The sequence below is a fragment of the Hoplias malabaricus genome, chromosome 16 (assembly GCF_029633855.1).
Source record: "Hoplias malabaricus isolate fHopMal1 chromosome 16, fHopMal1.hap1, whole genome shotgun sequence".
Classification (NCBI taxonomy): domain Eukaryota; kingdom Metazoa; phylum Chordata; class Actinopteri; order Characiformes; family Erythrinidae; genus Hoplias; species Hoplias malabaricus.
The window spans coordinates 13002588-13024954 of NC_089815.1; the positions used below are offsets into that span (position 1 = coordinate 13002588).

Sequence of the window (22367 nt, forward strand, 5' to 3'; positions counted from 1 at the left end):
GTCACAGAAATCATACCTGTTTGTGTGGGTCCTGACCATTGGAGACCAGAGTGAAAGTATGCACTGCAACAGATTACAAAGTGACTACAAAGTTCTCCTGTGTAGTCAGTGGAGCAGAGAAGGTGGACAGTGAATGTAGAAACAAGGAAATGGTCATATTATTACGGCTGAACTGTATATGTAATCAAATATACATTACTTTATCCTAGATGTAGCTCATTTATTATGACATTCTTCTTCTTTTGCTTTTCACTAACTTTACATAGATTTGCTATTCAGACTTGAATTTCTCGTTCGATATATTATCCACATTGATGGAGTGTAAATGTAAAGATGCCAACATTGGCCACTTAGCATGTCTTGGCTAATATAGTATTTTTGAAATAAAGGGGAAATTGTGTATATTTGATTTTTCAGTGCAACAGTGTAAGACTGGCTATATTTGGCTATAATGAAACTGGATTGGTTTCTTAAATTTATGACGTATGAATCCTTGGCTGTTGGAGACTTTGTTTATTATTTACGGTTTCAAAGCAGAATTGCTCAGCCATAGTGTTGACTGAATTAGTTGTATACATAAAAGCAAAAAACACCACACAAGGATGATAACAAAGTAAAAAACACGAAGTGGGATTCTTAAAATAATGTTACTGTAATTACTATTTACAAATTTATTATAACTATTATTTAGTTTACTATGAAAGTTTGACTATTGTTTTGAAATACTATTGTATTTTTTTATTTTTTTATTCTTCGGTTTGCCCATGTAGTTACACAATTACAATAAAGTGTAATTTTATTCTACTTAGCATGGAAATGTAATTACTGTATATGACACAAAGGTCATTTTATGAATGAGTGAAAAGAGTGGCTGAATTATTGATTGATAAGTAATACCATTATTTGTCACACAATACAAAAGACCCAGGTGCTTAAAATTCTCCGGAAGGTTGGTAAAAAACATGAAAACATCTGGGCTGAATTAACGCGGACGTTACCTCGGGCTATTAAACTCACTCAGCTAGCTACCTTTTCATCCCGAAATGTTCAGGCTGCTTTAAGTTAATCGCGGTTTCTGTTTCTTTCTTTATTTTTATTTATCTATTTTTTACCACTTGTATCAAATAAACGCACCAAGTTACGCCTGTACCGTTAATCGCTAACAGATTTAAGTGCAAATAAATCTCTCACTTACCAAAAGCTGCGGTTATTCAAGCCCACGGCTCCAATTTACATTCGTCAAAATGTTTAAAAACAAGAAATAAAATCCTCTCCGAACTTCTTTAAGTTGCATCCATGTGAAATGAAGAAGAAAAATTATAAAAAGAGCCGCAAAGTCTCCCTCTATTTCCACGAATGTAGGTGAAAAACCGAATTCTCCGTGGCATGCGCAAACCCACGCTAAAACACTGCAAACAATCTTCTTATTATCCAAAAACAAGGAATAAAACTGTAAATTTGGCTTGCTTTGTATGTTCACTCTGGCTCCACGTCTTCAGGCTTTTTTTCCCAGCTCTTGCTGGGGGGTGGAGAGAAGAGCATTTTCTCTCTTTGTTGCCCCCCTAAAACCTGTGTGACTTCTAGTCCCACCCATATTCTACGCAAGGATTGGTGGGTTGGAAAGCGCATCCTACTCTATGATTGGTTCAAATTCGTAGTAAGCGAGCCAATAGGTGGCTTGGCTTAGAGTGTTAATACAGTCATTTACAACTATAGAAAATGGAGGTAAACAGATTAAAGTAAACCATACATATATATATATATATATATATATATATATATATATATATATATATATATATATATATACACGTAATATTATGTTTTAAAGAAATGTGTGTATAATCTATACATTTAAATACGAAAAGAGAGATACTTTTTTTAAGTAGTAAACGTGAGCTTTGAAAAGCCATGTGTTTTTATTAAATCAAGAGTATACTGGATTTAATATAATGAAATATTTATTAACCTAGGTAAAGCTATTGGATAATAACCTCAAATAATACTGGATTGCCATGAGGAGAGATTTGAAGAGTTAAACCACCACATACACACAGAATATCACTATCTACTGTAATTATGCTATTTGTTTTATTCTAATATTTTTTGAGGGACAGGGGTGTTAGTTTGTTTTCGAGTAAATATTCTCCTACTGTTCAGGTAAATAGCTTTATTAGCGTTATAAATATTATTTCTATATATTATAAATATTATATCTGTTAGTTTCTTGCTAATTCCAGTTTGTTTAGGTTTTCTCTCACAACTGTTGACTGTAAAACTAGCTTAGGGTCAACAACATATTTAGAATTTGCTGCAAGTGAGAGATAATCCTATCAAATTTATCTAAGTTACAAAATAAGTAGAGGTTAGTTGTAGCACAAAGTGAGTTTTTACTTAGAAACCCAATTTTGACAGAATGAAACAATTAGTCCACAGGCAAAAATGTGGCCAATTAGACTAACTAGACTGTGTCATCAAAATTTGTTACCTGAATAAATGAAATATATTTGGCATATAGACATTTTTAATTTATTGTTTTATCTCTTAAATAATTATTAATATTCTAACACAAATGATGTCCTATATTAAAACATATAGCAGGCAATATTCAAACCCATCCAAAGTCAAAAAGACATACAGAGAGAGTTAATGTTTTATACCTTCAACATACAGATTTTAGAGTAATCTAAGTGCAGTGCTAGAGCAGTGTTTGATCAATATTCCTCCAAACACAGAGTCAAAGTAGTGGGAGGCAGAGCGAAGTTTGATCTTTAAAGCCGTGAATGCCTGATGCTTGTAGTTAAGCCTTTGGGACATTTGGGTCAAGCTGAAAAGCAACACTGTGAAACTTAACTGACACATTTTGCTGGTGTTTTCAAACCCCTTGTTCCTTTACCATTACCAAAGAAAGTGGATATGCAATGGATTATTTCCTCTACTGTTTTTAGTGCTTCAATCTGTTGAGATTTTCTGTAGATACATTTAACATTAACCCTTTATAAAACCATTTTTAAATTTTTCATTTTCTCTCCATTGCTCCGGTTCCTTCCCACAGTCCAAAAAACACACGTTGGTAGGTGGACTGGCGACTCAAAGTAGGTGTGAGTGTGTGAGTGAATGTGTGTGTATGTGTGTGTGTGTGTGTGTGTGTGTGTGTGTGTGTGTATGTGTGTGTTGCCCTGTGAAGGACTGGCGCCCCCTCCAGGGTGTATTCCCGCCTTGCGCCCAATGATTCCAGGTAGGCTCTGGACCCACCGTGACCCTGCACTGGATAAGATAATGAATGAATGAATGAATGAAAGGATTTTCTCTCCAATAATATTGATTGCATCGATTTATATATAATTGTGAATGGTTTTTATTGTTCATTTTGTGTAAAAATTGATTATAGATGTGTCTAAGACTGAGAAGACCAAGGTTTCATTGATTCAGTAAATCACGGTTATTTATTTTCAGTGTAACAGCTTGCTTAAAACAAAGTTCTGTTTGGGCCATTTAAGGTGAAATTGCTGAAATGGCTTCATTCACCTAGCAATAAAAATTATTAAAAAGTTTTTTGCAGAATTTGAAAATGGTTGTGAGCTGTATTCCAACTTTATTAGGGCCCACTTAAAGTATGTATTTTAATTTAGTTTGACCAAGCTGTGAAACTAAGTCAGGTTTTTAAGGTAGCCCAAGACTAATAGAAAATAAATTTAGCAGGTCTTCTATATGTTCATAAGTGGGTGAGTTAGCACCAGGACAGGTGAGTTTGGCCTATGCATTCATACCACTGTGGGCCTCTCTGTGTGTGTGTGTGTGTGTGTATAACACTTCTTTCCTTTATAAACATTTTTGAAGCAAAGGCACAAACCCACATAAAAGGACAACGGCTTTAGCCACATTGAGTTTTAGCGTCCCTGTCTGCAGCTATGTAGCATTTGGCTTCCACCCTGGCTTTATGGATGCAGCCTTTGTTCCCAAGCCTTGTTTTAAAAGCCTCTGTGATGTATAACAGTGTAAAAGTATGAAGCTTATAAACAGGATGGTCCCATACCTGCTGCTGTGATTATGTTGATTTTCCCTGTGCCTTTCATTCTCACTTGCCTGCTGTAATCAGGAGTATAAATCTAAAGCTCGACAGCAGTGTCCCCAGGTGCTGAGTGAAGCTTAGCATGGTACATTTCAGCAGACTGGCTGCAGAGTGTGGTCAGGAGGACTTTAGGGAAATGATAAATGAGCACTTACCTTTTGGCATGGGTTATCCATAACTGTGTAATGAGCACTGTGCACTGGAAGTCTTCATACAGAGTGCCTTGTGTGATTGTTTGTGCTGTCTAATATGCAGATATGCACATCCTTTTGTGTGTGGGGCTACAGTGAAAGAGAAAACTAAAGCTATTTATTGTGTAGGCCTGGAGAGATATAGATGATTATCATGATAATTTATCACTGCTATCTGTTCGTACTGACATAAAATAAATCAGTACAAGTCAAAATCAATAATGATGTGGTAAATAAGGAACAAACAGTTACTGCAGGATTTGGTGCTGGGACAGAAGACAGTAATGTAAATGGATAATTAATACAGATGATGAAAATAGATATTAAAAATCTTTACAAAACCCTATATATGAACATTATAAATATTTTTCTATTGGTAAAATCTACACTGAACGAACACTAGATTAGGAACACTAACCTTGTATCTACACTTATTGTCCATTTTATAAGTTCCACTGACCAAACAGGAGCACTTTGTAATACTATAATTGCAGACGGTATTCCACATTTTTCTCTGCATACTTTCTTATCCCTATTTTACCCTGTTCTACAATGGTCAGGACCCCCACAGAGCAAGTAGGATTGGGGTATTGGATCATTCTCAGTGCAATGTAGTGACACTGATGTGGTGGTGGAATGCTATAAGTGGATCAGACAAAGCAGTGCTGCTCAAGCTTTTAAACACTCTATATCCTGAAATTGGATATGTGATGTATTATTTCCTCTACTGATTCAGTGCTTCAATCTACTGAGACTCTCTGCATGTTTGCATTATTCATTTTTTCTCCACTAATGTTGATTGTATAGGTTTCTATTTAAATGTGAATAGTTTTCAAAATCAGAAGCAAACTGGTTTTGTAAGCTATTGTGACCATTGTAGAAAAGGGTAAAATGGGGAGAAGAAAGTATGAAGAGAAACAGTTGGACTACAATCTGTAACTGTAGAGCTACAAAATACTTCCTTGTGGTTGGTGGAGCTGATAAAATGGACAATGTGTGTAGATACAAGTTAGGAGTTTCTAATCCAATGATCATTCATTGCATATTTTGACATTTTTTTATAGATAGCAATATATACTGAATAAATCTACAGCAGCAACTATGGACTATATACATATATCCATACACTGATAACTAAGTCTCCTTTGTATAAGGAGGGTGATTACTGTTTCCATGCATGTAAAGTGAGTGTTTATAAACTGCAGTATGTATGTGGTAAAAGATGCTGAGAGTTGAGTGTTTAGGGTCTGTATTTTTGTTTATTTATTCCTGACATTCTAGAAGGCAGGAAAAGTGATGCATTGGGCAGTCTTCACTACTTGTTGCAGTGCCTTACTTTCTAAGCGGGAAATGTTTCTGTATCAGACACAATCAAAAATATTGTCATGAGGTTCAAATAATGCTGAGAAATGCATTACATGAACACCTGTATATGTACTTAACATATATATGTAGCCCAGTGTGTATAATGCTGTACATTGCTGAGAGTAGAGCCAGAGTTTGCGTAGGTAAAAACGAAAAGATAATTTTGGGTTAACAGTGTGTGATTATCAATGTGTTCTTTAGAAGAGTTTATTGAGAGGATGAACTGATTGCAAGCCTTAATTGCCTCATCAGTACTGGTCACTTGAGCACACATAGAGCTCACTTTCTGATTTACTGTTCATTGGGTATTCTAGTTGCCAGTCTTCCCTGAATCTTGTTGCTAATTGTTTGGGGGGTGGTGCTGGAGAGAACAAGAGAGAGACAGAAAGAGAGAGAGAGAATAAAAGAAAGAAAAGCAAGCCTAGGCAAAAATTTTTTTTACTAAGGTTTATTTAAAAATACTCTTATTCAGTCTCCAAATATCTTCAAGCGAGTAATCAGAAACTGTTTTCTCGTGAGGTGTTTTTGTTAAAAATTATATGGTCTTTGACCATATCACTCCAGAATGTGTGTGGCGTTACTAGTTCACATTAGCCATAGTCTGGTTAGTGCATTACGCAGATAACTATGTAGCTAGTTTAGTATAGTAATCCTACCACAATTTGTTTTGCTTCGCAGATGGTGCCATAAGTCTCCAGTAGAAGGCTTGTGGTTCCTATGAGCAAGTACTCCTCACTGCGGAACCAGAAATCCACTGGGTGGAGTTGGATCACATCCTACTCCTTCTTCATGGGAGGTTAGTGTTAGGGTTAGTGTAAGGGTTAGGTTGTACTGGGATTAGCCAGTTTTAGTCTAATCCAATGAAAACACAGTTGGATCACATCCAACTCCTCCAACTATAGATTTCTGGTTCTGTAGTGCCCGCCTTTTTGGCTTTCCTGGTCACCTGTAATGCTATCCAGTTTAGGGACACTACTTCGTTGCACTCTGAGGGGGAAAGCCTGTGGTTCCTCTGGCACTGGTGGAGAATAGCCTCATCACTGCCAAGCTCAGTCTCAAGCTTCAAGATCCAAAGTAAAACATTAGGGACAGCCTGTTCCAATCTTCGCTGTTAGCATAGTACCTCTTTTGAGAAAGACTGTGAGTACTCAGTGAAATTTCCCAATGAAACTTTTAACAGGCCTGCCAGCTTTTGGAATCTTTTTTTAATTTAGTATTTATAAAAATTATATTTATTTTGTTTCTTGTGTTACTAGGTCCTAGCCTACAACCACATTTAGGCATATGTGTGTATAGATTTGGCAGTGAGATCTAATTATTTATTCAGCGCAAATTATAGGAGAACTTGGGGCCCTGTCTTGCTGACTGTGTACAGAGAAGGGGTTACATATAGATCAAAAAGTCCCCAAACAGGATTTCAAATGAGTACATTCATGTATTAATTACACAGTATAAGAACCAGGCCTCATTAATATTCCTTTATTATGGATGGATCCAACACAAATTTCAAAATAATATTCCAATTCTACTATTATATTCCTACTATAATATTCCTTTTCTACTAAGAAATAAACATGAAAATAATTCAAGGTCACACAGAAGCTACAGATACGTTCAAGTATTCTATACAGACCACAATACAGCAAAAATACTTCAAACCATAGTTTTCATAGTGATGCAATTTTACTTGCCTGTTTGAGATCATTGCCCACATTTTTTTCCCTTTAGGGGACATTTTTTGGCATTGCATATAACTAATGACAAGCTTTCATTTTTTGAATGTGTTTGAAAGCCAAATGCCTGAAGTGTGATGCTCTTAGAAGTCTAGTTAAACTTTAACGGCTGTTTTGTCAGGCTGGAGTTGGAGGAGGCTCAATGTGGTGGTTTGAGTGGAAAAGTGCATGAATTGCGAAGGGGCCTCTTATGGAGCCCTTGGGACCTCTCTTCAACACACGGCACTCAAAAGCATTCTATCCTCTGACAGATATTTCACCAGCTTTCATCTCACAGAACCACCGTGGAAATAAACTTGCCCAGCCACACACAGGAAGAAAAGCAGACTGACAGCCATTAGAGCGTAACCATGTTGTCTTATCTCAAGCCTGATAAGAATCTACAAAAGCCTCAGAAGGGATTATGGATTCATTACAATTCTTACACACACACACACACACACACACACACACACACACACACACACACACACACAAGGAAAGAGGTGTCATATGTATTCACTGTTCTAGAGTAATAGAATAATAATAAGAATAAATGTTTTATTTACACAACACATTTCTCAAGGTCATATTTCTTTCATAAACTCTCATTTACAGTGGCGTGAAACCTATCAAGCATAACAACAATCAAATAAATAAATGAAAGAGATGAAAATAAAAACAGAACATTGTGGGGGGATAAAGGATTATCAAAACTATAAACAAAGGTTTTAGAATGCTAAAGAAGTAATATAACAATGAAATAAAAATTTAAATTTACAGTAATAGGAAAAAACAACACAATAGAGAGATAAAAGTGTTAGTGTTTCAAAAAAGAATCTGTTAAAAATGATAAAAAAAAAAGAGTGTGTAAAGCCATGGGCAAATGGTTGAGGTAAATTTATTTATTTATTTTATTATTTTTAATGGAGCACCATTCAATATTCTTAGGATGAGTTAAAGTCATCCTATTTTCCAGAACTATTCATCCTTTATCAGCACCTGACCTCACTTATGTCTGACTAAATGACATTAAATCCTCCCAGAAATCTTCCAACATCAAATATAAATCCTTTCTGATTGAAGAGAAGAAAAGCAGTGATAGAAAAATAATGTTAGATGAGATATTAAATAATGTGGGTTCAAGCCCTGCTCATCATGACTGTCTGTGAGCAGTGGATTGTTTCCTCTTAAAGTCCAAAATCCCACGTTGGTAGGTGGATTGACTACTCAAAATTGTCCATAAGTGTGAGTGTATTAGTGAATGTGAGACCCACTGCAACGCAGAACTGGATAAGCCATTACAGACCTTGAGTGAATGAATGAATAAATCAAAATTACAATCTACAGTTGTGAACTTCAAAATTCATGATAAATAAAGCTGGGTGTGTGGCCAGTGCCAGAGAAACTAGACACAACCTTAAGGCCAATTTATGCATCAAATCTACCCCATCAGTATAGCACTGGTACAGTTGGACACATAAAATATGCCTTAGCCTACACTGTACCCTACTCTCTAGCCTAACTTAGAAATGTAACTGTTTATCTAAATATCTCTGTAATTTTAGTCTCATCTGAAAAGACATTTTCAGTCATTTCAGAGTTTCAGAAAATTTTCAGGAGCCAAGCTAACCCCATATCCCTTTTGAATGGTCATGTGGCTAAATAGTCTATGATATCCCATGATTAATTAGTTTTAAATAGGTTATCTCAAGAATGGAAGCAATGGAGGAGGCATTTAGTGATGTAATGTATGAAACAATCAAAAAAGTTGAAAGACGCACCACAGTAAAGCCTACAAGACCTAAAGGAAAGAGTAAGATCTGGCACCTACATACGTTTTGTGCACAATAGCAGCCTACACACTTATTATGAACGTGTATCCTACTCATTAAGTTACTAGCATTAATAAGTTTATAAAGCAGTTTAACAATTGTGTGAAGGACTGAGTGAGTAAAGTTTTTGACAAGTTCTTGATTACATTACCCCAACCTTCCCACATGAAACTAATCCCTGAATAGGGCTAATTTCAGGAAGCTGAGAAGACAGAAAGAAAAAAAAGCAGAAAGTAAACAAAGAGTAAAGAGACAGAGTGTAAATATGTAAACCAATGTATGCCAGCCCCCAGAAATCCAGAGGACCAGTGTTCATCAGCTCTGAATGCACCAGAGAAGCACTGTAACCTAATCTCTTGAATATGTGGTTGATTTCCTCAAATTGCATGAGAGTGGATAAAGTAGATCCCAACATTACTGAGCTGGTGATGCTTTATGGTACCTGCTATATGCGGATAATATTTTCCTGATATCTCATGCTAAACAAGGACTTCACCAGATGCTTCACCTGCTCCAGATTCAATGCCAGACTTGAGCTCTGGCTGCAAACTAAAAAAGAAAACATCAAGATACTTCAAAAGAAACCTAGAATTCAGGAGAGCATTTAACATTTCACACCAACACTCCCAACCACTAAATCTATTAATTATAACAGCAGTAAATGCATTGCAAAAAAACATGTAACACATTGTTTGTAATTGAAAACTATTTTATATAATAATTAATTTAATATAATGCAATTTAATTAAGGACAGCACAGTGGCACAATGGCTAGTGTTGCTGTCCCATAGCTCCAGTCTCCTGGGTTTGTGGGTTCGAACCCCACTCTAGGTGACTGTTTGTGTGTAGTTTGGTATATTCCCCACATATCTGCATGGGTTTCCTCCAAAAACACATGTTGGTAGGTGGATTGGCCACTCCAGTGTCCATGAGTGTGTGTCAATGTGTGTGTGTGTTGCCCTGCCAAGGACTGGCATCCCCTTCAGGTTGTGTTCCGACCTTGCACACAGTGGCTCTGGACCCACCGCTACCCTAAACTGGATAAGTGGTTACAGAAAATGAATGAATGTTTGACTGCATAATTTAACCAGTAAAGCACCTTGTGAAATTTGGGCTCTATTTTGAAAAAATAACTATGCTGGTCTTAGCTGGCACATCCTGACCAAATAAAGACTTAGTGACCCCAGCCTGACAGATATATAGCAGCTTGTGGCAGACATATGAAGACTTGGCAATTGGGCTTAGAATGTTGGTTTGTTACCTGTGAGATGTGAGTTTGAGATGGAGATGCATGTTCTTTGTCATGGTCATGAAAAATTGTAAATATAAAATATAAATATTTGAGAAGTAACAAATGATTAAATGGTGGACAAAGTGAAACAGAAACAGTAAGCTTGAGAGGGAGAGAATGTGTGTGTGTGCGTGTGTGTGTGTGTGTGTGTGTGTGTGTGAGAAAGAGAGAGAGAGAGAGAGAGAGAGAGAGAAGGGGTGGGGCAAAGAGAGAGAGAGGAAAAAGAAATACAGAGATTGATTTTTAACCATCCTTTATTCACTATAAGTTAAATTGAAAAAACTTTAATAATCAAGTGCAATTCTTATTGTAACACATCAGAGAAAAAATAAAATGAGAGGACAGTAGAGAGTCTAAGACAGAAAAAAAAGAGAAAGAATAGGCTGAGACTAAACATGAGACTTGGAGAGGTGTTTGTATGTGTGCAGTATAGTGTGTTACGGTGGTGTGCTGTTCCTGTGGGTTAGCCTTATTTGGTAGGGTTTATTGAGAGTTTCTCCTGGTGTGTTTACACAGTGGGTCAGAAGCCCAGCACAGAACACAAGTGTAGAGCTAAAGGCTAAGGGCTAACAGCTATGTACAGTCTGCTTGTCCAACTGGCCAGTCACAAACACCCTGCTACATACTATACTGCAGTACAGATCTTCTTTTTAAAGATGTAATATTCAGACTAAGAGAAAAATATATTATACATTCCACATGAAGAAGGGGCATTTCACATCAGTGAATTTAATCAAGGTAATCAAGTGTACACTTTAACTGCCTTCAACTTTACTCTGAGTTATAGCCTCTCTCTCTCTCTCTCTCTCTCTCTCTCTCTCTCTCTCTCTCTCGCTCTCTGCCACTCAGTCACTTGCCACCTCACTGTGCTTCCTCTCTCGCTTGAATATGACACACACACTCTCTCTCTCTCTCTCTCTCTCTCTCTCTGTAACAATGTGTGTAACAAATCCCCGTGCTTACACAATGGGAGACAAATCAAACAGGGCATTGGTAGCTGTGCTGTGGCTGTGGATGTGAGAGAAGAGGAATTGCTCACACTGCGGGACTGTGTTCCCTCAGTCGGCTCTAACCTGCCCTGGCAGACTGAAGCCCCTCTTTCACCCCCAGGTCTTCTCCCCTTTCACCCTGCTTTATTAATACAGCTCACAGCATTTCTAAACCTTCACTTATTACTGCCATTGATTTTAGTGTGTCAAACTCAAATGACACAATCATGGATATTACAGCGCAAATTACATTTCTCACATTACTGTGAAATGTATTCCTCTATACAGCTGGTAAAAAAAAAAACACCAATCATAAATTCTTAGGATTTATTAGCACATTTATTAGCACATAATATTTTTCATTTCATTTACAAATAATACATATTAATAGGGGGCCCCGCTCCGGGTGACTGTCTGTGAGGAGTTTATGTGTTCTCTCCGTGTCTGTGTGGGTTTCTTCCAGGTGCTCCGGTTTCCTCCCACAGTCCAAAAAACACATATTGGTAGGTGGATTGGCGACTCAAAAGTGTCCATAGGTGTGAGTTTGTGAGTGTGTGTGTTGCCCTGTGAAGGACTGGCACCCCCTCCAGGGTGTATTCCCGCCCCACCTTGCGCCCAATGATTCCAAGTAGGCTCTGGACCCACCGCGACCCTGAACTGGATAAGCAGTTACAGATAATGAATGAATGAATGAATGAATGAATGAACATATTAATAGCTTTAAGAACTAATTTGTACCTCATTTGGGATTCTTAATCAAAAGAGGGAACTGCACATATGTAGTAATATGGTGTGGGTGTGAGGATAATTTTGGTATGGCTGTAATGTGTATTGTTAAGGGGTGTTTTGTAAAAAGGTTTGTAATAAGTCCCCACTACCCCCCCCCCATGCACACACACACTTTATCTGACCACTGAATGTATGCACATACCCATACATAGCACAACACATAAACACTACATCATCAGAAGTATTGGGACAAACTTCCTAAGTAATTAATTGAGGTATTATATTCAGTTCCATTGTCTATGTGTATAAAATCAAGCATATGGGCATGCAGTCTGTCAAGAACCTATGCAGTGACATAAGAATAAGTCATTCTAAATAGCTGACTGAATTGTCATCATCATCATCATCATCATCATCATCATCTTTTCTACCTAATCCATTTCATGGTCAAGGTGGCAACAAGGCGAGCAGAAATACCCAGACGTCTCTGTCCCCCACAACTTCCAGGCATTCCCAGGCCAGCCAGGAGATATAATCCCTACAGCGTGCACTGGGTCTACCCCGGGGCCTCTTTCCAGTTGTACCTCCAGTGGGGGGCATCCAGGAGGCATCCTCATCAAATGCCCGAAGCACTCAATTTGAAGGAGCAGCGATTCTACTCCAAGCTCCTCCCTAATCACTGAGCTCCACGACACAATCCCTTTACCCATCACTCGTGAACAAGAGCCCAAGATATCTGAACTTCTTCACTTGGGGTAGGTTCTGACCACCTACCTGAAGGTAGCATGCCACCTGTTTTCATGAGATAATCATGACCTCAGACTTGGAGGTGATGATCCACATACCGATTGCTTCACTTTCAGCTGTCAACTGCTCCATTGAACTCTGGAGGCCTCCGTACGAGGAAGCCAGAAGAATAAATTGTCTGCAAATAGCAGAGATGCCACCTCCTGAGCCCCTTGACAGAAACCTTCCTTTCCCAGGCTATGCCTCACCACCCTGTCCAAGAACAGGAGTGGAGACAAGGAGTGGAGTGGAGAGGCAAACTCACACGCCCCCTCAATCATCTGTTGGTCCATAGATCCACGGCCCGGACAAAATCCACATTGTTCCTCCAAGATCCTATTTTCGGCTATCCATTACCCTGGCATAGACATTCCCAGAGATGCTGAGAAGTGTGATGCCATGATAATTGCCACACATTCTCTGGTCCCTTTTTAAAAATGGAAACCACCACCCCCTTTTGCCTTCAGTAACTCTGGGCGAATCTCATTCACCATTTAACCACCTCAGAGACTTCAGCCAAAGGAAATGGAAACACCCTAGACACTTCTGGCCCTGGAGGCATGTCTCTCCCTTAGGAGTTCCTCAATGTGCTCCTTCCAATGCCTGACATTACGCTCAGTCGAGTTCAGAGTTTCACCATCCTTACTGAGCAGAGCATGGGCAGTGTCCCCACTCCCTCTCCTGAGCTGTCGGAGTGTTTTCCAGAACCTCTTTGAGGCTGCCCGGAAGTCATTTTCTATGGCTTGTTCAAACTCCTCCCATGCTCTGGATTTTGCTTCTGCAACTGCCACAGCTACAGCCTTTTTTTTTACCTGACAGTACCCATCAGGAGTCAGGAGTTCTCCGAGCCAGTCAAGCTCAAAAAACTTCCTTTTTCCACTTGAGAGCTTTCCTCACCCCTGGTGTCTACCATTGTGTTCTTGGGTTGCCACCATAACAGACACCAACAAGCTTTTGACCACAGCTATATGCAGCCATTTCCACAATGGAAATCCGGAACAGGGTCCTTTCTGACTCTGTTCCCCCTACCTCTTACGGAACATATGAGAATTTCTCTCTGAGGTGAGAACTGAAACAGAGTTCTCTCCCAGCTTTTCCCAGCACACCCTCACTATCTGTTTGGGCCTACCAGGTCTGTCCAGCAGCTTTCCCAGTCATTGACCCAAACTCACCACCAGATAGTTATCAGTTGACAGCTCAGCCCCTCTCTTTACCTGAGTGTCCAAAACATATGGCCTCAGATCAGAAGACAGTGTTCATTTTGTACTAATCATGACTAGCACCTAAGTCCAATAACATCACACTGCTTGGGAACAGCCAGAACAGCCAGGCCATTCCTCCCAATCACTCCTCTCCAGGTTTCCCAGTCATTGCCAACGTGAGCACTGAAGTCCCCCAGCAAAACAATAGAGTCAGTGCATGGAATCCTTGCTAGAACTCCACTTTTTACCTCAAAGAAGGCAGAATACTCTGAGTTGTTGTTAAGTGCATATGCACACACACAACAGTCAAAGATTTCCTCTCTGTAACCCAAAGCCACATTGAGGTGACCCTCTCATTTACCAGGACCAGTACAGATGCCAGCCATGGTTTGAGTATCCTCACATCTGCCCAGCTCCTCTAACCCTGTACAACTCCTGACCAACCCCTATCGAGAAGTTTGGCTCCGGAGCCCACACTGTGTGTAGAGGTGAGCCCTAATATATCTACCTACCATCTCTCAACCTCCCGCACCAGCTCTGGCTCCTTACCCCCAATGCCAAGCTCCATGAATGCAGGGACCCCTTTGCCCCCACTGTGTGCCCATGGGACATTGCACCGCACCCCTACCCTGAATCTTGTGGGTGGTGGGCCCACATGATCTTCCCATCATGTGGGCTGCCCAGCCACCAGAGGTAGGTCCCAGGCAGGCTACACTTAGTTCTAGCTGTTATATTCATAGGGATGCTTGGATCATGTTTGTCTGGATCTTCACTGTTCTGTTCAACAACATGACATGACAAGGCTCTGATCCAGGAAGGGGTCAAATGAATTAGAGAGTTCATTTAATTCATTTAATACTTTTGCAAAAATAAGATTTGTTTTTAATTCTCTCTTAGATATTCAACTATTACCTGTGTGGTATAACTGAAACCTGGTAGCATTTATAAACCACAGCATGTCAGCTACAGAGTTGCAGACCACATTACTTTACAGAGCAGGGCTGCTGAGTGCTGAAGCTCTGAACGCATAAAAGCTGTAAACACTCTGCAGTTCAGTAACTGCAGAAATCCAAATCTTCTCTCACATTTACATCAGCACAAAGTCTGTACCTTAAGAACTTCATGTCAGGAGTTTCCATGGTTGAGCAGCTAAATGCATGCCATACATCACCAAGCTTAATGAAGCATTGAATGGAGTGGCATAAAGAACACTGCCAATTAACACCAGAGCATTGGACATGTGTTCAGTGGAGTGACGAATCAAGCTTCTCTCTCTGGCAGTCTGGGTTTGGCGAATACCTGACTGTATTGTACCAACTGTGAAGTTTGGGTAAGGAGGAATAATGCTGTGAGGTTCAGTTTCAGGGCTTGGCCTAAGCCCCTTAGCTCCTGCAAACATAAATATTAATGCTTCCAGCTTTTGTGGGAACAGTTTGGTGAAGTCCATTTTCTATTCCAGCAATACTGTGCCCCAGTGCACAAAGCAAGGTTCATAAAAGCATGGCAGAGTGAGCTTGGTGTGTAAGAACTTGCCTATATTTTGGGTATATGTGTTTGTTTTTCAGTCTTCTAAATGCGATTTCTTTGATTGTATCCATCCATCTTGTTGCTGGCTGTTCTCTTACTATTTTACCTTTAGCTTCTCCAAGCATAACTGTCTTTTCCAATTACATGGTTCTTCTTATAATGTGTCCAAAATAAGATATGGTACCCAGGCTCCTAATGAAAAGAGAATCTTGATTCAGCCCAGGATACATTTGTCTTTTTTGTAATCACTTTCAAAGGCATTGATATTTTTCCTGAACATTTTTATATTGTCCAGCTTTCACCTCTATAAAGAATCACAGAAAATACATAGTCTGGACAATTTTGGTCTTTGGAATGATTTGAAAATCTTGTCTAGATTCTTTATTGTGGAGCTATGTGGAGTGCCAGTCTGTGTGGTATTTCCTGACTGCTGGATCCTTTGTTGGTAATAATGGATTTATGTAGGCAAATTTGTTGTCCACCACTTCTACATCATCTGCATCCATGCTAAATGCCACCAGGTGTTCCAAATTTTCTTCAATCAGTGTTGTGTCATCTGTATATTGAAGGTTATTGGTGTTTTTTCCTCCAGTCTTGAAACATAAATTAAAAGATAACTTGTATCTCCATTTTTGTTGTTTCTCAGAACTTGACAACAGGCATGGCCCAAAAATTTTTGGAAACAAATATTGTTACATTAATTTTATTTAAAGTTAAGAATATTTTTCATTTTTTTTATTCTCCTGAAATGTGTTCATTTTGAAGATGCAAGGTTATTATCCAACTATGATGAAATTCTTTGGATTTGTTTCATCCTGAACAAGTACAAAAACAAACAAACAACCCTCTCCTCACACACACACACACACATACAAAACTCCCAAATCCGTCTTGAGAGAGTGATTATAAATATTAACACAAATAAAATATGATCCACTTTAGGCATGTGACACACCATTTAGTCAGCCCTCCATTACTGCTACATCTAAAAAGCAATTCGCCTTTGATTCGCAAATACCATGAAATAATATATGCGGGCACAACAAAAATTCATCACCTCCAGATGCGCAGAGATTCATTTACATTCCTTTAAATACTGCTGTAAATAATTGAAGCGTTGATAATTGAAAATAGAGATTTATTGCCTTTTCTATGTGAAGTGTAGAGTCTGAAGTCAGGGCATGCCCCACAGCTCTGAGCTGTTTCCAGTCCACTGTAAACAACCTGCAGGCCAGTGCTCAGATGCCACTATGTAACACAATGCTTCCAGTCCAGGCAGTAAAGATTAATAGAGCTGGCTATAATTGCAGGCCAAGCGAGAGAAGGGCCTCATGTAACGCTGCACTGACTCCCACTTATTCCACACAACTGGAGATAGTGCTTCAGTTCAGAGTGCCTCATACTGCCTCACAAGCCTTTAAAGGAACAGTCCAGCACTTCAGTTTCATCTCCACAGTACAATAACCCATGATCAAATGACATGCTTTGTTGTATGTGTAAGTAAATACAGATCTCACAGAAAGAACAAAACTGTTGTTTTTTGCTGTGGAGCTAAATCACTGATGCATTTGATAAACTTGTGAGGTTGTGAAGTATTTTTTAATAATCTGAAAAAATTCAAATAATACAAAAAAATGGGTTGGCCTCTAGCCTAGATTTGTAATTATGAGATATGAATGTTTAAGATTTTAATTTATGCATCTAAATTTCAAACAGGGGTGGCATGGTGGCGCAGCAGGTAGTATCACAGTCACACAGCTCCATGGACCTGGAGGTTGTGGCTTCAAGTCCTGCTCTGGGTGACTGTCTGTGTGTTCTCCCTGTGTCCATTAGGGTTTCCTCCAGGTGCTCTGGTTTCCTCCCATAGTTCAGAAACACATGTTGGTCGGTGGATTGGCAACTCAAAAGTAAATAGGCTCCAGACCCACCGCAACCCTGAACTGGATAAGTGGTTACAGCTAAGGAATTTCACACAGATTTTTTTTATCTTAATATTTCACCTCATGAGTTCAAGTTTATCAAATGCCATACATTTAAAATATAAATATTCAGATATGTACAGTATAATTCAGATAGTTAAAAAAAACTTTCTGCACTTATTTTCACTGATATTTAAGATTGGCCTATAGCAGTTGTGTTAAATTATTTTCAGGAACCCCAACTATATGGTGAATCATGTATTGCTACAAACTGCTTTAAATTTCTGCTAACACAACATAACTGGACAGCTCAACACACTTGGAGGACAATGCTAATTACTTAGTTTAGTTATATTATATAAAACATGTTAAACCACTCCTTATCAGGAATTTAACCGACACTGGAATAACTGGATATTCAATTAAATAGTTCTCAATGGTAGAGCTTAGAGTGTTGCACCAGCTAAGTTCTCACAATATGATGCTTTCCCAATGAGTATTTAAAATCTTTGGCAGAACTTTACAAATAGAGATGATAGCTTGTTTGAGCCTTGCTAAAAATGAAGACTTGCATGATGACACAATTATTTCACATACCAAAAAGAGAATATAGTACACTGCATCCAGATGTGGCTAGCCTCAGGCCTTGAAGAATGGGTTCAAATGAAGCAGGTCAAATAGAGTGTTATCTCCATCAGTATGGTCAATGTAGCTACAGCTGGTAACTTGTCCTTGAGAGGCTGAGCTTGAGAAGGTTGTGTGTGTGTGTGTGTGTGTAAAAGTCTAAATGTATGTAAAAGTCCTTTGATGACTGCTTTCTACCAAACAAAAACACATGCTTACATACCCTTAACCCCCAGGTACAACAACACGTTTATACATTCTGAGTCACATAACTGCAAGTGATGCATTGTATGCTTCGGCTATTTCAGGTCCACAAATTAAAAATCCTTCACAGTTTTTGTTTCCATTGCGCTGACACCTCTGGGGCTGGTCTGAGTTGATTACAGAAGCCAGTCAGTTTACTTGCCACTTCTGGTACACTAGAATTACATACAATTCTGTAAAGTTCTGACTGGAAATCCAGTGGGCTAGAAATTAGAAAGCCCACATTGTATTGATCTGTGGAGAGATGAAGCACTAAATGATAATTTTGAGAGGTGTTTGTAATCCAGAAATTATAATATGGCATTGGGAATTTACATTGTTAATTATGTGGCTGAATTCAATCAAATCCTCACAAAAATGTACCAATATCAAAAAATAAAGCTGTCAATCCAAAAACGGGGAAAACCTACCTATGAATACCTTTAATTGTTGTCCTTTCAATTTTAAAATCTTTGATTATGTGGTTTTCAACCCTGTGCAAAATTGTTGTGGGTTTAGGTATTCTTTTAAAGCTTCTGTCAGGGTAGATAAGGGATGAGGGGTGCGGACTGAAGGAGGGCGGACGCAAACGCTGAGAACAGACTTTATTAACAAAACTTAACGAAACAAACATAAACGAACTTGAAGGCAAACACTAAGAACGGGAACCAGAAACAACATGACTAGGGATGAGAATCGGACACAAAGTACGGAGAACAACACGGCTTGAACAACGTATACGAAACACGGAACAAAGAACAACTCGAACGAGACAAGTAAAAATTAACGACAACGGGAAGTGAGGGAAGGGGACCTAAATACACCAACAAACGACAAACAGCTGAAGACAATTACGAGAAAGAGGCAGGACTAAGGTGGGGCTAGGGTGGAACCAGGGCGGAGCTAGGAACAACAACAAAACAAAGCCATGTGCTGAGAACAGGACCAGACGGGACGTGAGTGTGACAGCTTCTTTTTAGCATGGAATTAGCCCTCCAGGTATGCAATGCCACACTGATGGACTTAGACAGGGGGGAGTGGCATTGTTTTCAGCTGAGCACACATGTCAATCTGCTTGACTGGGAAGGGTGAGAACATTAACTGGGTGGCATACTCCAATATGGCCCGTCATTTACTGATTTTGATAGCATAGTAACTAAGTGGCAGCAATGATGATAAATTAATTCTTCATCATTACCCATGGGATGGAAAACAATTATAATTAAAATCACTTTATTGGCCACTGTGCTTGCACAAAGAGGAATTTCTTCTCCACATTTAACCCAACCTGTGCAGTGAAACACACATTTACACACACAGTAGTGAACACTAGGCAGTGAGCACACATACCCAGAGCGGAGGGCAGCCCTAGCCATGGTGAGGGTTAGGTTCATTGCTCAAGGGCACTTCAGTCATCACCTGCCGGCTCTGGAGATTGAACCAACCAAGTTCCCTAACCACCAGGCCATGGGCAATTATAAATTATAAAGTCCAACTGTTGTCTAGAGGTGGTGTATATCCCCAAAGATTTGCATTGAAGTCTGAATTTGCAAAATCTCTGAGTAATTTTCGGACATAATATAAAAGGCTTTCCAGTAGAAAAGAGGCTATTTCAGCAGCAACTGAGGACAAAATCCTCTTTAATTATTCTTACAGATCTTGGATGTCTAGATGCCTATAAAAATTCTGGCCATCTAGTGTATGTGTAAAGCTCACTTCATATATATGTACTGTATTTTACAGTATTTCAATAGATATTTACAGTTTAAAAACAGCCAAAACATTATAGGAAAAGACTAAAATTTCTCTAAAAAGTAAAAAAAAAATTCTTTCACAGTGATATATACGATAAATATTAAAAAAAATACATTCCAGTACCAATATTAATTGAACATTTCCTGAGAAAATACATTCCAGTACCAATTTCAATGTTAAAAATGTGTGTCTATAAGAGGAAAATTCTGTAGTACTCATATAACAGCCTATGCTGAAATTTATGCATTTATTTCTTATAAAAAATTATTTTTTTCATTGTTATATACACAATACACAGACTATTATGGAGGGTTTAAATGACGGGCTGGAAGAAGCTGGAGGTTTTATTGGGTTTGAAGATTATTTGTACGTTTGTGTTTTTTATGTGTGTGTTTATGGTTGGTGTGTGACAAAATTTGTTACAAGTGCTGGTGATATATAATATTTAAATTTGTTCAATTCAACTATTTTATGACAAATAAAATATGTTGTTACTTTTACTTCATCTGAGCAGTATACGGAAATGTAGGCATGGCCCACTATCAACCCCAGTCATGCACTTACAGACTAAAGGCGTATTAAGTTCCTGAGTTGAATCAGGTGGTTTCAATTACTGAAAAATGCAGAATCTGAGGCCCTGGGCCCTGCTCTGGGATACTGTACAAAGTTCAACACTGGCCTCTGATGGCCATGGATATAGATGACCTGCTCTTACCTCTGTGTTGTTTTCAAAGGCTCTTTAGCTTCATTCTCCAGCTCTTTAGCAAGGTCTTTGTTTTCTCTTTTTCCTTCTTCCTTTGGTTCTTCTCCTGCTTCTATAGCTTCTATTTCAAGTGCCTCAATGGGGCTGCACCTTAAGTAGAGAACAAAATATTAACTCTAAAGAAAAGGAAAGGCAAATGAAGTGTGTCCTCCAGTATGGAACTTCTGTGATATGTTTGTGTCCTAGAGTGACAAGGTGGAGATCTGGAGTACTTATTCTTGGGGGAACACTAGAATTTACATCTACATTTAACTCTGTGACAACTGTGAGCCAGTCATGAAAGTCGCCAGTTTATTACATTTATCGAGTTGAAGTATGAAGTAGTTTTACCAACCGGAAACCCAGCAAGAGATAGTAAAATTGATAAAGTAGTTATGCACACAGTGTCACCAGGTAGTGTCGCAGTCACACAGCTCCAGGGACCTGTCTGTGAGGAATTTGGTGTGTTCTCCCCATGTCCGCGTGGGTTTCCTCTGGGTGCTCCAGTTACTCCCACAGTTCAAAAACACACGTTGGTAGGTGGATTGGCAACTCAAAAGCATCCGTAGGTGTGACTGTGTTGCCCTGTGAAGGACTGGCGCCCCCTCCAGGTTGTATTCCTGCCTTGTGCCCAATAATTCCAGGTAGGCTCTGGACCTCCTGCGACCCTGAATTTGATTAGCGGTTACAGATAATAAATGAATGAATGAGTTGCCATTCCACCTACCAATGTGTGTTTTTGGACTGTGGGAGGAAACCCACATGGACACGGGGAGAACACACCAAACTCCTCTCAGACAGTCACCCAGAGCGGGAATTGAACCCACAAACTCCAGGTCCTGAAGCAGTGTGACTGCAAAACTACCTGCTGTGCCACCATGCGCCCCGAAACACACCCGTGTTTGTCTTAATCCAACCAAAGCTGACAAGTCTAAACACACCCTTAGACTCCAGTTCATAGATGTCAGTGGCATCATAATGGCCACTTTTTAGACATGTGGAACTCAGGTGCCCCATATTTCCTATAAGTTATCCAAATTGTTATTGTTATATTGATATTCTGCCAATATCGGCCAGCTGTGTGGAGCTGAAAGGGGACAGTTTATCTTCTGATATGTTTCAGAGAGCAGATGGGTAATAGATCAAAACAGAGTGACAGCGCTTGTTGAGGAGTATCGAAATGTCGCGCTCACTCGCTCTGCTATCTCTGAGCTTTGTGCTCCTGTCAGCATCTGGCTCCAATGCTCTGTATTTTTTCTCTTCATTTATCTCTCACCCCCCTCCCCCACCCCGTGTTCTCCTTCTCTCTCTTTCTCATGCTCTCTCACTTTGCATACAGGCCCCAGCAACCTCTAGGGGCACAGTTTCCACGACAACCAGTTTGG

At 39.2% G+C, this 22367-nt stretch overlaps 1 protein-coding gene across 5 annotated transcripts in view; it reads right to left on the minus strand.

The window, feature by feature from the left end:
* ptprsa (protein tyrosine phosphatase receptor type Sa) overlaps nucleotides 1-22367 on the minus strand; it is a 403088-nt gene that overhangs the window by 300307 nt on the left and 80414 nt on the right. For 4 of the 5 annotated variants that reach the window (XM_066647371.1, XM_066647370.1, XM_066647369.1 and 1 more), the window contains exon 2: nucleotides 20956-21093. The gene's annotated coding sequence lies outside the window, so the exon portion shown is untranslated. Of the gene's footprint in view, nucleotides 1-1195; nucleotides 1567-20955; nucleotides 21094-22367 lie in introns of those variants that run through there. The other variant, XM_066647368.1, reaches the window with a different exon arrangement.